We start from the raw sequence: 12,255 nt of genomic DNA, 5'->3' as shown, positions 1-12,255 counted from the left end.
ATATAATCCTTTTTAATCTAAGGAGATTTTCTTATTACAAAATTTGATTCTTTATTGTAGAAGGATACTGTCATTATGATAAAAATTAAACAAGCCATATTGGAAAATTCACATTAAATATGAATTGTTTCAGCACAAGTTCAGTTGTGTACGGTTTTTCTTTTATTATTTAGTTATAAAATCCACTTTTTAGGTGTGAAAAAATATAGAGGAAAACTTGCTAAGCATTTTCAAATTACCAGTTACTTATAGGCATTCAAAGGTTAAGTAATTTAAAAAATTAGTTCATATTGTTTTTGTACTTTTAGGTAATAAAATGTCGGTTGGGCAATATAAGGTCAACTATTAGTTATTATCAAACTGTCTATATATAATAGGCCTACCTATAAATAGTGGGCAGGGGGTTACAATTTGAAGATGAGTTCTTAGTCAATTTAATCCATACAGATATATTGTACCCTTCCTACTTTAAGAAAACCCTCTTCATTAAAAATGAGTGCTGGATATTAACTAAATAATATGGAGCTAATTTTGTAAAACAAAACCTGTAGTATGTTAAATATTTGGAGTTTGGGCGTTTATTGTATTTTCAAATATGTAATTATAGCAACACACCTTTGCGATTTTTTGTTTGTGGATTGTGTTTAGTATTTGCACACTCAAAAATTTGATAAAAATGGTTCTCAAATAAATACCATTAGCTTTTATCTATAGTTTTTAATAAAAATTAGTTAACATACTCAAACACAGGGGAGTTGTTAGCTTTTCATCATTTGGAAGTGCTTAGGCCCAAAAATTATCAAGGCCATAATATAATCATTTATATATATAAGTTTATTAAATATGTACGATAAAAAAGAAATAACAACACTTCTGCTCGAATATATAATTTTCAGTAAAAATACGTATTTACTTATTATAATTATGTATCCGTATGTTTTGGGTTCTTTATAAGAGATTATATGGATATATGCAATGTCTAGATCGTAAGAATTTTCAGTATGTAAAAAAACCCCTTAAATTAACGTGGTAACCCTGACAATTTAAAGAATGTTTTGAGGAGAGCTGCTTAGCTGTCCAGACGTTTAGCTATAAAGGGAAAGAAATAAACACAAGTTCCACTTATTATCAAGCAAGCATATAAGCTTGGAATTGTTAAGCCGAAGAATGAATTTTCCATTCCTCAGCTGCTTTAATTATTATTTAACTCCTGAGGAGTGAACTTCTTTTTCTAATACTGTCATTATATTCAAAACTTGATTGAACTTTTGTGTGTGCTCATAAAAAACTAGGAGTATTCCAGGGGATTTGGTGCAAAGTTAAGAATTTTAGTCCTTGATGGACTTACAGTAGAACTCAGGATCGACAACAGAGTTATTTGTTTATTTCCTTTCAAGACATTCTTCAAATTGTCTTGGTTAGGTTACCAACATTAAAAAACTTCCACAATTAAAAATGCTTAGGATTTACAAGCCTAATTACATCACACAATATCAATATGATTATGAGAAAATATGGAAGAAAATTGTAGTTCAAAGACAAAGAAACAAAAGAAGCCAAGAAAGTTCTGTGGCATGATGCAATAACATCAAAAGGGAATCAAATAGCTTCACAATATAAGTACTTTATGCTCGTATATATATTATAAAAATACCTTTATATTAATTTAACAAAAATCTATTTTTTGGGAGAAGAGCAGCTTAGCTGTCGGGAAGTATACTGTGAGCAGCTCTGAGAGGGTAGGAAAGGAAATAAATACAAATCCTACTCTGTATCTATTGTAAAAACATTGCCAAAAATTACTTTGGAGTCGTTCCTAAACTCTAGTCCAAGTCCAACAAGGATTTTATATTATAAGCATAATTATAACCTCCCAAGCAATGTTATATAGTTAAAAATAGTTACAATATTAATCAATTATCCCACGCATTTTTTATCAAGGTTGATTGTCTTATCAAATGTTCAAATTTGAAGAAAAGGATCCAGTTCTAAATCATTTGTTTCCTAAAATGGTAAAACTCTCAATAAAAGTATGAGAAGAGTAGACGATATGGAACCTTGATATTACAATATTAAACTGCCATGTCTTCTAAATATTGAAATTATAAGAGCTTCTTAAATTATATAATTATTAATTCTTTTAATTAATTATTTGTTCGGACGTCAAAGAACAATTCCATCATCATCATCAAATCCCCCCTCAAATTTGTTAAAATGTATAAATGTGATGGATATTATCGTTTCATTAAAAATTTAAATAAATATGATGTTAAATATAAAAATAAAAAATTATGTTAATTTAATAGCATTTCTTCCTTAATGCAAGATAAAATTTATACAATTTTTTATTTGTATAAAATATAACGCGTATGTTATTGGAAGTTTTATTTTTTAAGTGTATTTATTGTAAAATGTATTGGACCTACAATTTCAATATTACATATGAACATTCTAACATTTTTTAAATATAGTATTATGTATGTAACAAGAAAAAATAAATATAACTATTAAATTTATTCTATAACATTATATTTATATATATATATATCATTTTAATTCCTTTTCCCCTATATAAAAGGAGAAAAAGTAAAGAATTATGACAAGGCTTAAAGGTTTTTGTCACATGGCCTTTGTGGTTTTGTGATCCAAACTTTTAGGACATTTGGATTTCAACAGCAAAAGAAATCTATATTGAAATTAATAAAAAGATATTATTAAAAGAATAAATATGAATCAAGTCCTGAAACTTCTAATTTTATGTGGGATATGAACAAGATGCATGTCTCTTGCAATGTCTCACTCCATATTGATAGTCATCTAAATAATGTAAAATTTATACTGGCAATGCGATTCCTTCTCACTACACCATCATAAAGTAACTAGAGTCCCTAAGTAAAGTAGTGTCATCAAAGATTACGAAAGAACTTGTAGCAAATCATACTCTTCTTGTCTTGGACGAAACTATGATATATGGCTACAATATTGATTGGTCCTCTATTTGGTCATTGTTAGGTTATTGTTCGGATCTTCCTTTAGTCTCGTCTAAGGCGAGAAAAATATTAAACTTAAATGTGTACTGATGAATGAGGCCGCTATAATTTTCGTCAATGTTACCTACATTGTACAATCAATATAAGAAAACAAATATTAAAGTATAATTATAGATCGATCCTCTTCATATTCCATAAATAATCATCAATTACTCATTCTATATAGTAAATACTAAATATAATTAAAGAAAATAGTAATGACAACTGCTAAGGAACATAAAATTCATTCTTCAGACTACTAATTCCAAAAAAAACAACAAGAGAAAACGTGCCAGTTAAAAAATATACCGGATTTAGTTTCCACAGACTTGATTCAGCAAAAAAAAAAAAAAATCAGTTATGAATTTCCTTATGGGTTTACCCATCCACAATGGAGCATTTTATAACTACGATATTCAATTTTAACAACAGCTGGATATATGTTTCAATGGAACAGTGCTTCTAAACAAACGACTTGAGCAAACCAGTTGAAACTAGTTATAAAAACGTATGGCCCTTGCATCCGGTAGGGAACATAATTTGTTGCCAATTTTCGGCTTTATCTTTGTGTCAGACCGAGAACTTTTCACCTTACCTTTGTTCTTGTAAAATTATTTATTTTTAATAAATTTCGCTATTTGGACTTATAGTGACTATTTTTAAGTAAAAATATACTTTTTCTTCATAAAACAAAAACAAATATTGACGTTGTTCTTCCAACATTTGTAAAGAAATATATTTAAGATCTATTTTACTGAATATATTTTATCACAATTGTATCACTTAAGTCTCTAATTTTACTCAGAATTAGTTGAAAACTATATCTAGAGTTATCAAAAAAAAAAAACGTTAGAACATTGGTCACTCTTTAATTTTGTCAATGTTTAACTTTGAATTTATGTATTTTTACTTTTTTTGGAGGGACGTATATTACTACCCCTGCTTTTTAATGTTCAAATGTCATCAAAGAAAGACATGCTGTTCACCAAGGTTAATGGAGAGTAGGTTTAGTTGTTTGTGATAAATAACTCAGCTGGTAGATTGACATATGAAATTTTTTTTTGTAAAGCTTAAAAGAGTTTTCAACTTGTAGTTGACTTCTTCATATCGTAGTTGTTAATTCTTTTGCAGCAAGTAATATCCCTTTTTGTGTTTATATTTTTTTGTACCAACTTATTCAATCGATGGAAGAAGTTAATATAGAATCGATATATAATGATAGAAAATAATAGTATTTATTTAAACAATTTGCAAGTGTAACTATAAGTTTAATACAAATATATAGTTATAATTTTATAGACACTTCTCACTTGGACAAGTAATAAAAATGAACTAAACAGTGTCCACTTTTTATAGCGAAGATTTTTGAACGAGGCTCGATATAACGAAGTTTTTTTATAGATATTTATTTTGGCAAGTTCTTTTCATCTAAGATCCTTTCAGTGAGCTTTTAATAGTTATTACTATAATGGGGAGGGAACAGAAACATACCAGATGGCAAATAATGACGTCATTTCACAACTACATTTTTCACATCTACAATTTTTTTAATTTGTCGTTGATTTTATCCATTCTTGTCATCTAATATGTACGTGCTTTGGGACTCCAGGAATTAATATTTCCGATAATGAAGATTTTTATCTATTTCAAGGAAATGGAATCTTCTCTCAGTCAACATTTAATCTCTTTGAGGTTCTTTGACGTCGTTGTGAAGCCTAAGAATCAAAATCACAGAAAAGGAACACTTCCAGTTCTTGATATGGCTCCATATAGTAGACATCTTGATGTGTTGAGGACCGAGAGAGACTTATATCTCATAATAGTACCAAGAAAAAAAATAAAATAATGAAATCATAAATTCTAATCCTTATTCAGTTGTAGTTCTTGAAACATGTGCACATCATAATTAATTCAAGACAAAATATCGGCAATTCATTGCTATTGTATTGACTTTGAGTTATTATGTCTATGAAATCATAAGGCCTCTTAACCAAAGATTGGATTGAGATTTCTTGGCGCGTTGAACATATTTCAAAAAAAGACCTTGTCGAATTGTCATTTCCAGACTAGGGAATGAAAAAAATCATCGTGATTAAGCCTTAATTTTTTTGTAATACCTTTAACAAGTAATATTTGTAATTTTTTATTTAGAAAATTGTTCTGATGAACATCCAATTTATACTTAGATCCTGGACAATTAAATTTTAAAATCTAAAAAATGATTATATATATTTTTTTCTTGGCCTAGAGTTCGGGTGGTTTATTATCCTCAAATTAAACACATATAGTAACAGCAGCACAATTATCTTCTAAAACCAACAACCAAACGAACCTCGAAAATAATCAACATAGAGATATTTAAAATAACATGGACTTTAAAATGCCGAATTAAAGTATTTACAAATCTAAAACTAGTTTATAACTTAAAATAGACCATGCAAAGTCAATTAAACTTCCAGTCAAAGCTTTGGGTTTCTGGTAAATTTATAATGGTCTATAAATTTTAGACCTAGGCCAAGTAGATATCCCCCTCATCGTCGGCTCCCAAATATTGTCTAATTCTCATTCTTCCACCCTTGAATATGAACACTTTAGGAATAAATGCACATCATCCTCTTCTATCTCCTCACATAACTACCAACAACTTCTACCCTTCCTTTTCATCCATTTATTAGCTTAAGTTATTACTCTAGTCATGGTTGAGTTTATTTAACGGTGATTCCTTTGCATTATATTTATATTTGAACGATAATTAATAAATGATACTTAATCAAATTGCAAGTGTAATAAAACGTTTTATTGAGTCATTATACATTAATCATCGATGTGATTTTTATTTACAACACCTACAAGTTAAAAAGTTAATGCCGCACATGTTGACCTTGTACATAATGTAATGTATAGGTTTGATAAATAGTCTGCCATGAAATTTTAAAACATCATTACCTAAGGTGAGTTTTGGAAATCAAATATCCCCAATTTAGTTTATATCTTATTTAAGAGAGATCATATAGGTAAGTTCATTATCTTAAATATTGCACCCTCAGACATTCCAATCCCACAGAAAAAAAGGATTGCTAATCAAATATATATATAATCTATAATTTTGGGCAATTCATTTTTATAAATGAATATATATTTAATATATTGGATTATTAGAAAGCTATATTAATGATCATACATGAAATAGAGTATTTTTACGTAATATCGCCATAACATGACGATTTACAAATTATGGAGTAATGCAAGGACTGTTGGAGAAAAGGACTAAAAACTGAAAAAGCCAGTTCTTGTGGACGATTGGTAATTAGTTGATTTTTTTTTTTTTGTTGAATGTGTTTATAACTTCAAACACTTTTTAGACAGTAACAGGACACTGACTGACATCTGATATATAAAAACAATAATTAAGTATTTAATTAATTTTTTAATTTTCAAAAACTACAGTAATGTACTTTTTTATATAAAAGGATAAACAATAATGGAAGAAAACATCCATTAAATAGAAAAATTGAATATATACCTGTAGACAAGTGTATGTAAACGCCTTCTGATGTACATATAAATATACATAGTTAACATTTTTGCAATTTCTTATTTTAATTACTTCCTCATCAAATAAATATAATTTTTCGATTCTTGAATACAGATATTTTGTAACTTGTATCAAGAAGATTCATATAATACTTCGCTTAAGTTCTTGTCAAGTCATTCAATTTCAAGTCCAAACTTTCAACATTTCGGCAAGTCCGTTTTAAGACATACGTACATTAACAATGAAAATACTAAACTTAGATATTGAGCAAAAAATAAATGGCGTTCATTCTTTTAAACCAACTAAACGAAGACAAAAATCCTTTGCTCGTCGTTTTGTTAAAAAAATGAACAAAAAGATATTAATGACTGAACAGATTTGTTTCATAAATGGACATAAAAAGTGTTAACAGGCTCAATTTCCCTGGGAGTTATATAGATAAATTCATATAGTATGTACACTGTACAGTATACAGAGTAGGGATTTCAAATCCGGAACAAGTCAATATCTTGGCAACCCTGAGATCTAAGTTTATGAAAATGTGCACATCTAATTCAGCTGACAAAACGTGATGATAAATAAAAACAAAATCTTTGAGATGCCCTCCAATACGAACACCGAGTGGACATTATAGTGTGCCTTAGTACCAGGCGCACGCCCAAGGACGTAAATAACCCAATAGATAATCATCCTAGATAGATAAAATTTAGGTTAACAGATCCGGTCCAGTTTGTCCAAATCGGGTAATTAGTCACTTATTTACTCCAGAAAAGCCAGCAATTTTAACACTTTTTATCTTTAGTACAAAGGAAATGTGGCCTCCTAGATTGTCAGATCTGATGACCTAGGACTAAACTGTGTGGAGTGTTTAGGATAGATTGTGCAATAAACGTGTACATTAAAGTGTTGACTCCTTGTGACCTTCCATTCAAGAGACAGTGGCCAACCTGGAGAAGGCGTTCCTCATCAAGGCCTGTGATAGGCTCATGACCAGTTTTGAGGCAGTGAGTGAAGTTGGAGATGGTTGGTTTGATTGATTAACTTCACTATGACTCTTTCATGAAAGAGTAAAAGATTTTTGAAGTGATTAATTGATTTTGCGAAATAAATAGTAATATAAATTATCCTTAAATTTTCCGGATTTAAAATCCCCACATTGTATGTACAAGTTTCATGTCATCAAATTTAATTAAATATCTGCGTGCAAGTCATTGTTATGTGAAAGCTTGCGTTCTAACGATTTATACATGTTAGTTCATTCAAGAACCACTTCCTATGAAACCTTTCTCTTTCCTTGCTCTATAATCAGCACAGCATCGACCGTTACAAAACGAATATCTATATATTAAAAGGTAAATGATCTCTAAATTTAATTACGCCTCCTATAAATATGTATACACTCGTATATATAAAGAAGACACAAAGTTAAAATGGCATATTTTTGCCAGTAGTTTATGACAAATTTTATGATTATTTTCTATATATTATATTTTTATTTGGAAATAAAAAAACACATCTTTTTTTCAAAAGGCTTCTTTGTATATTTATTGCTGTTGAAAATTGGGATGTGAACACTTTACCTCGTGAAAGGACTAAATACAGTTTAGATTATAAGGCATTTTGTTTTCCTTATATACATATTTGAGTCATGTTAATCCATTTGATTTGTTATCAAATCCTGATTAGTATTTGATGCATAGTAACAACAACGTATTATAGTATATTTTATATTGCAATAATCATCTAAGAAACAGTCGAAGTTTCTGGAAGAAATGCTAAAATATTTGTACACATTTGTATAATATAAGAAAGTTTGTGTCATGATGTATAATCGTTTATATTACGAGAAGGTCCTAGAGAACTGGTTCCAAATCAGGTCTGCAAGGTTATCAAGAAATATATTCTTTAAAAGATCATCCCGTAATGTCTTTTCTAAAAAAAAAAATGTTATCAAATTCCCTAGAAATATATTTTGTAAAAAAAGTATATAATTACGTCTAGGGTTTCACAATGATGAAAAGTGCTCTGAAAATTCTTTCTGTTCTGAGATGATGATGATTTTTAGTGGACCAAACTAATTTGGTTCTTTAAAGAGATATGGTTTAAATCGGTTCTAAAGAATCATTTGGTATGGATCGGTCTTATTTAAAATTCGGTCAAGACTGTTTCTGCTGATGAATTGTTGATGATGTTGTTTGTGTCCCAAAATTGTGAACATCGACCTACAATAACGTCATATGAATATTAATTACATTTGTACAGCTCATAAATCAGGATAAGGAAGAAAATCGATTCATAGATTGATGTATTTAAAAAATCGGACTAAATATTAAGACTGAAAAAATAAGTCCACGTTTTGAAAAAGATTACATTTCGCTCAATAAATCAGAGCGAAATGTAATCTTTCTCAAACGTGGACCGATTTTAAAGACTGAACTGATAAAAAAAAATTCGGTCTTAACCATAGTTTTAACACTAATATTTACATATTCTTCCATTACTTGTACATAAAGTTAAAAAAAACATAGGAAAGGTCTCGTGATAAATGATGGATAAGCCCTTGTCACAATCCTACTACCTCTATTGATTTTCTACCTACTTCTACTTTGCTTTTTAATTGTCATGAACTATGTACATTGTAACAATCTAAGCGTTTTTTTGTATGTAAGAGAAAAAGAAACCGAAAAAGGATATGGTAGTCCTGACAATTTGAAGGATGTTTAGAAGGAGAGCAGCTTTGCTGTTATGATTTTCCATTAGATTATCTAGCAGCGGATATGAGAGAAGGAACAAATCCTACACGGAATCTAGCAAGAATATATGAATGAATTACTCTGTTGTCAATCCTAAATTCTTTTGTGAGTGTAACCAGGACTTACGCTTATAATTTTCTTAGGATTTCTCTCCGTCTTTCAAGAGGGCACGTACTTATATTTACTTTATATGTTGATGTTATTTTCGTCAAGGATTAAATGGTAGCATATTTGGAGAGTAAAAAAAACACTGCTCCGAATGCCAACTACTAAAAATATCGCACACAAGAAAATTCTTAGAATTTAAACCCCTATTTATAAATTTATTAAAAAATAAAGAGATACCTAAAGATACTATGAGGATTGATGCAACAAGCATTCATCAATGGCATAAATTTCACACTCAACTCGGATAAGTTTAAATACTTGGCTGTCCCATACTTAATTATGCAGTTGTTTTTGCGTCATTTTTATGGGTGATACTTTAGTTGAAAAAAATTACAATTTTTATCTCATTGTGCTCGACAAAAGTTTAACCTCCTTTTGATTGAGGTTTTGTGAATGGGGGAACACTATCATTATTTTTAAATCTGTTTTGAGTTCCTTTTTCTTAGTTAAAGTTTATTTACTTAGCCAGAGAGGCTAAGGCAGTGTTTATATCGTTTCGTAAAAGTATTGTTCGGTATACCGATCCATTAGTGATGCCCGGGTATTGGTGCATTGAAAGAGGTACACTACTAAATGGACCGGTTGCACCAACTCGACTTAAAATTAAAACAACTTAAATGTAGGGAAAGTATAAATCATAAGTCGAGCTAGTGCAACCGGGTCTATGTGTATTATAACTGGTACTTAGGATGCAATGACGTCATAGAATTATTAGACTAAACAATATAGTACAATTCTATCCACTTTAAAGAATCAATAAGTTGATACAAAATTACAACACCTTATATTTATTATTTTCAAAAATTGCTGTTATTGGAAAATAATTTGTTATTATTTTTATAGAAAAAGTATCAAAAAAAACCTATACCAATTTAGAAAGCGGAACCAGTACAAAAAATATTGACAACATTATTTCTAAATAATAGATTCATTCACCTCTCACTTACATAACTTTTAGAGAGCAAATTCTATGCCTTACTATGGTTCTGGAATTGGTTGAGCTTTGTCCTCAATCATAGGGAGATGATTTAATTAATATTTACCTATAATTGGTTACATAATGAGAGCAAATGTATTTGTTTGTCCTGCTTACCTTATAAATCCTCGTTTACCGTATGGTCTAATGGAAATAACAAACTAAAATATTTTCATTTGAAATGCTGATGATGTTCATGATAAAAATCTTTATTACGTCAAGGACGATTCACTTCTCACTCAAATAAAAGCCCACTAAACATAAAACCACATGAATAAAAACTGCAATCGAAGGAAGTTCATGATGTAACGGTTCGTATCGAACAACTAAAGAAAAATTAAAGGGGAGGGGGGTAAAACGAAAAAAAAGAGAGCGTTCTTTCATTCTACTTTTACATATAAACAGCGCTTTTCATTTATGTTAAATACATAAAGAAAATCCTTATTATTCCTCCAAAGAAAGTGATAGACTCATATATTTTAGAGAGGGCCTAGTATGTATGTTCTCTTTTGCTTACTGTTTATAAGTATATACTTACATAATTATGTTGATCAGATAATTTACATACTTGCTTTCTAATCCATCAAATCCGAGAATTATATTAATTTCATCATCCTCTGAAAGGTACTACAACTCTCCTATCATATACCTGGGAATATCATCACTTACTTTATAAGGATAATAAAGAAAATAACTGGAGGTATGAAGGATATATTATACTCTGTGAGATAGAGGAAAAAGAGTTGCAATACTTTCTAACTAAGGTTGTATAAAATTTTAGGAACTTGAAATTATATCTAGGATAGAAAAGGTTATATGTAACACCTTTAGATACCATTGTTTCAACTATACTAGTTTTATGATATACAAGTTGGATTCAGAGTCCAAACTTGTATTGATATACAAAATAAAAATATTTTTATAGAATAAATTGTTTTGACTTGGTTGGAGTGCCTAAAAGCTTCATTAAGCGGGTGATGTGTGGTTTCTTCTACAAAGTCTAGTGGAAAGAATACAGAGAAAACCTAAGTAAGAAACATACACACATCATGCTGAAAGAGCCAAAGCCAAAGAAAGGATTAAGCGTTAGCTTTAAGTTAGTTGCACAACTTTAAATTCAAACAAGTATGTACGAAGAAGTAAACCCGGAGGTACACTAATCATTTTAATTTACTTGCCCGGGACACAGTCCAGCTTTAATCAAGAATATCATTTAGTTTACAATGAGCACTGTCTACGACATCTACAACCCTTGCAAGGAGGAAGGGGCACATAAGAGAAAATCGCATAAGTGCTGGAGTGATAAAAAACGTACTCCAAGATTCCTTGTAGGCCTGAAAAGGTCCTTCAACATATCCTGTCACTTCAATTAACCCTTTTTCCAAAAAGTGCCAAGTAGTCCATGCAACAGTCTCCAGGACCATAAAGACTGACCCGAGGATGAAGCATGCAAAAGAAATATCCGTACAGACAAAATGAAGGTCAGCCATGTCCATGCCGTGGAAGAAAATTAATGAACGATTGGAATTCCCATGGTAACTGAATCATATTTTTATATTTTGGGTCATATCAGAGTCAAATAAATACAATAACTAAAATGAAGGCTCTTAACTATAGCTAATATCCCTGGGTATATTATCAAGACATTCCTGGAGGTTGAATGTAAAATTAATAATTTACCAAAATGTCCTATATGCTGATGAAATATTTGGCTTTTTAGATTAATTAAGTAAAGAAACCCATATTGTGAAGTTTCCATTTTTTTAGGTATTTGTAGTTTAAAATTGTCAATTA

General features: G+C 29.8%; 1 protein-coding gene across 1 annotated transcript in view; it reads right to left on the bottom strand.

Moving 5' to 3' along the window:
* LOC121118695 (potassium voltage-gated channel protein eag) overlaps positions 1 to 10,976 on the bottom strand; it is an 83,464-nt gene extending 72,488 nt beyond the window's left edge. The window contains 1 exon segment of the mRNA XM_040713281.2: positions 10,579 to 10,976. The gene's annotated coding sequence lies outside the window, so the exon portion shown is untranslated.
* Between the last annotated feature and the right edge of the window lie 1,279 nt (positions 10,977 to 12,255).

Source organism: Lepeophtheirus salmonis, chromosome 5, assembly GCF_016086655.4.
Source record: "Lepeophtheirus salmonis chromosome 5, UVic_Lsal_1.4, whole genome shotgun sequence".
Lineage (NCBI taxonomy): Eukaryota > Metazoa > Arthropoda > Copepoda > Siphonostomatoida > Caligidae > Lepeophtheirus > Lepeophtheirus salmonis.
The sequence above is the reverse complement of the archived record's forward strand: the minus strand, read 5'-3'. Positions and strand labels throughout refer to the sequence as shown.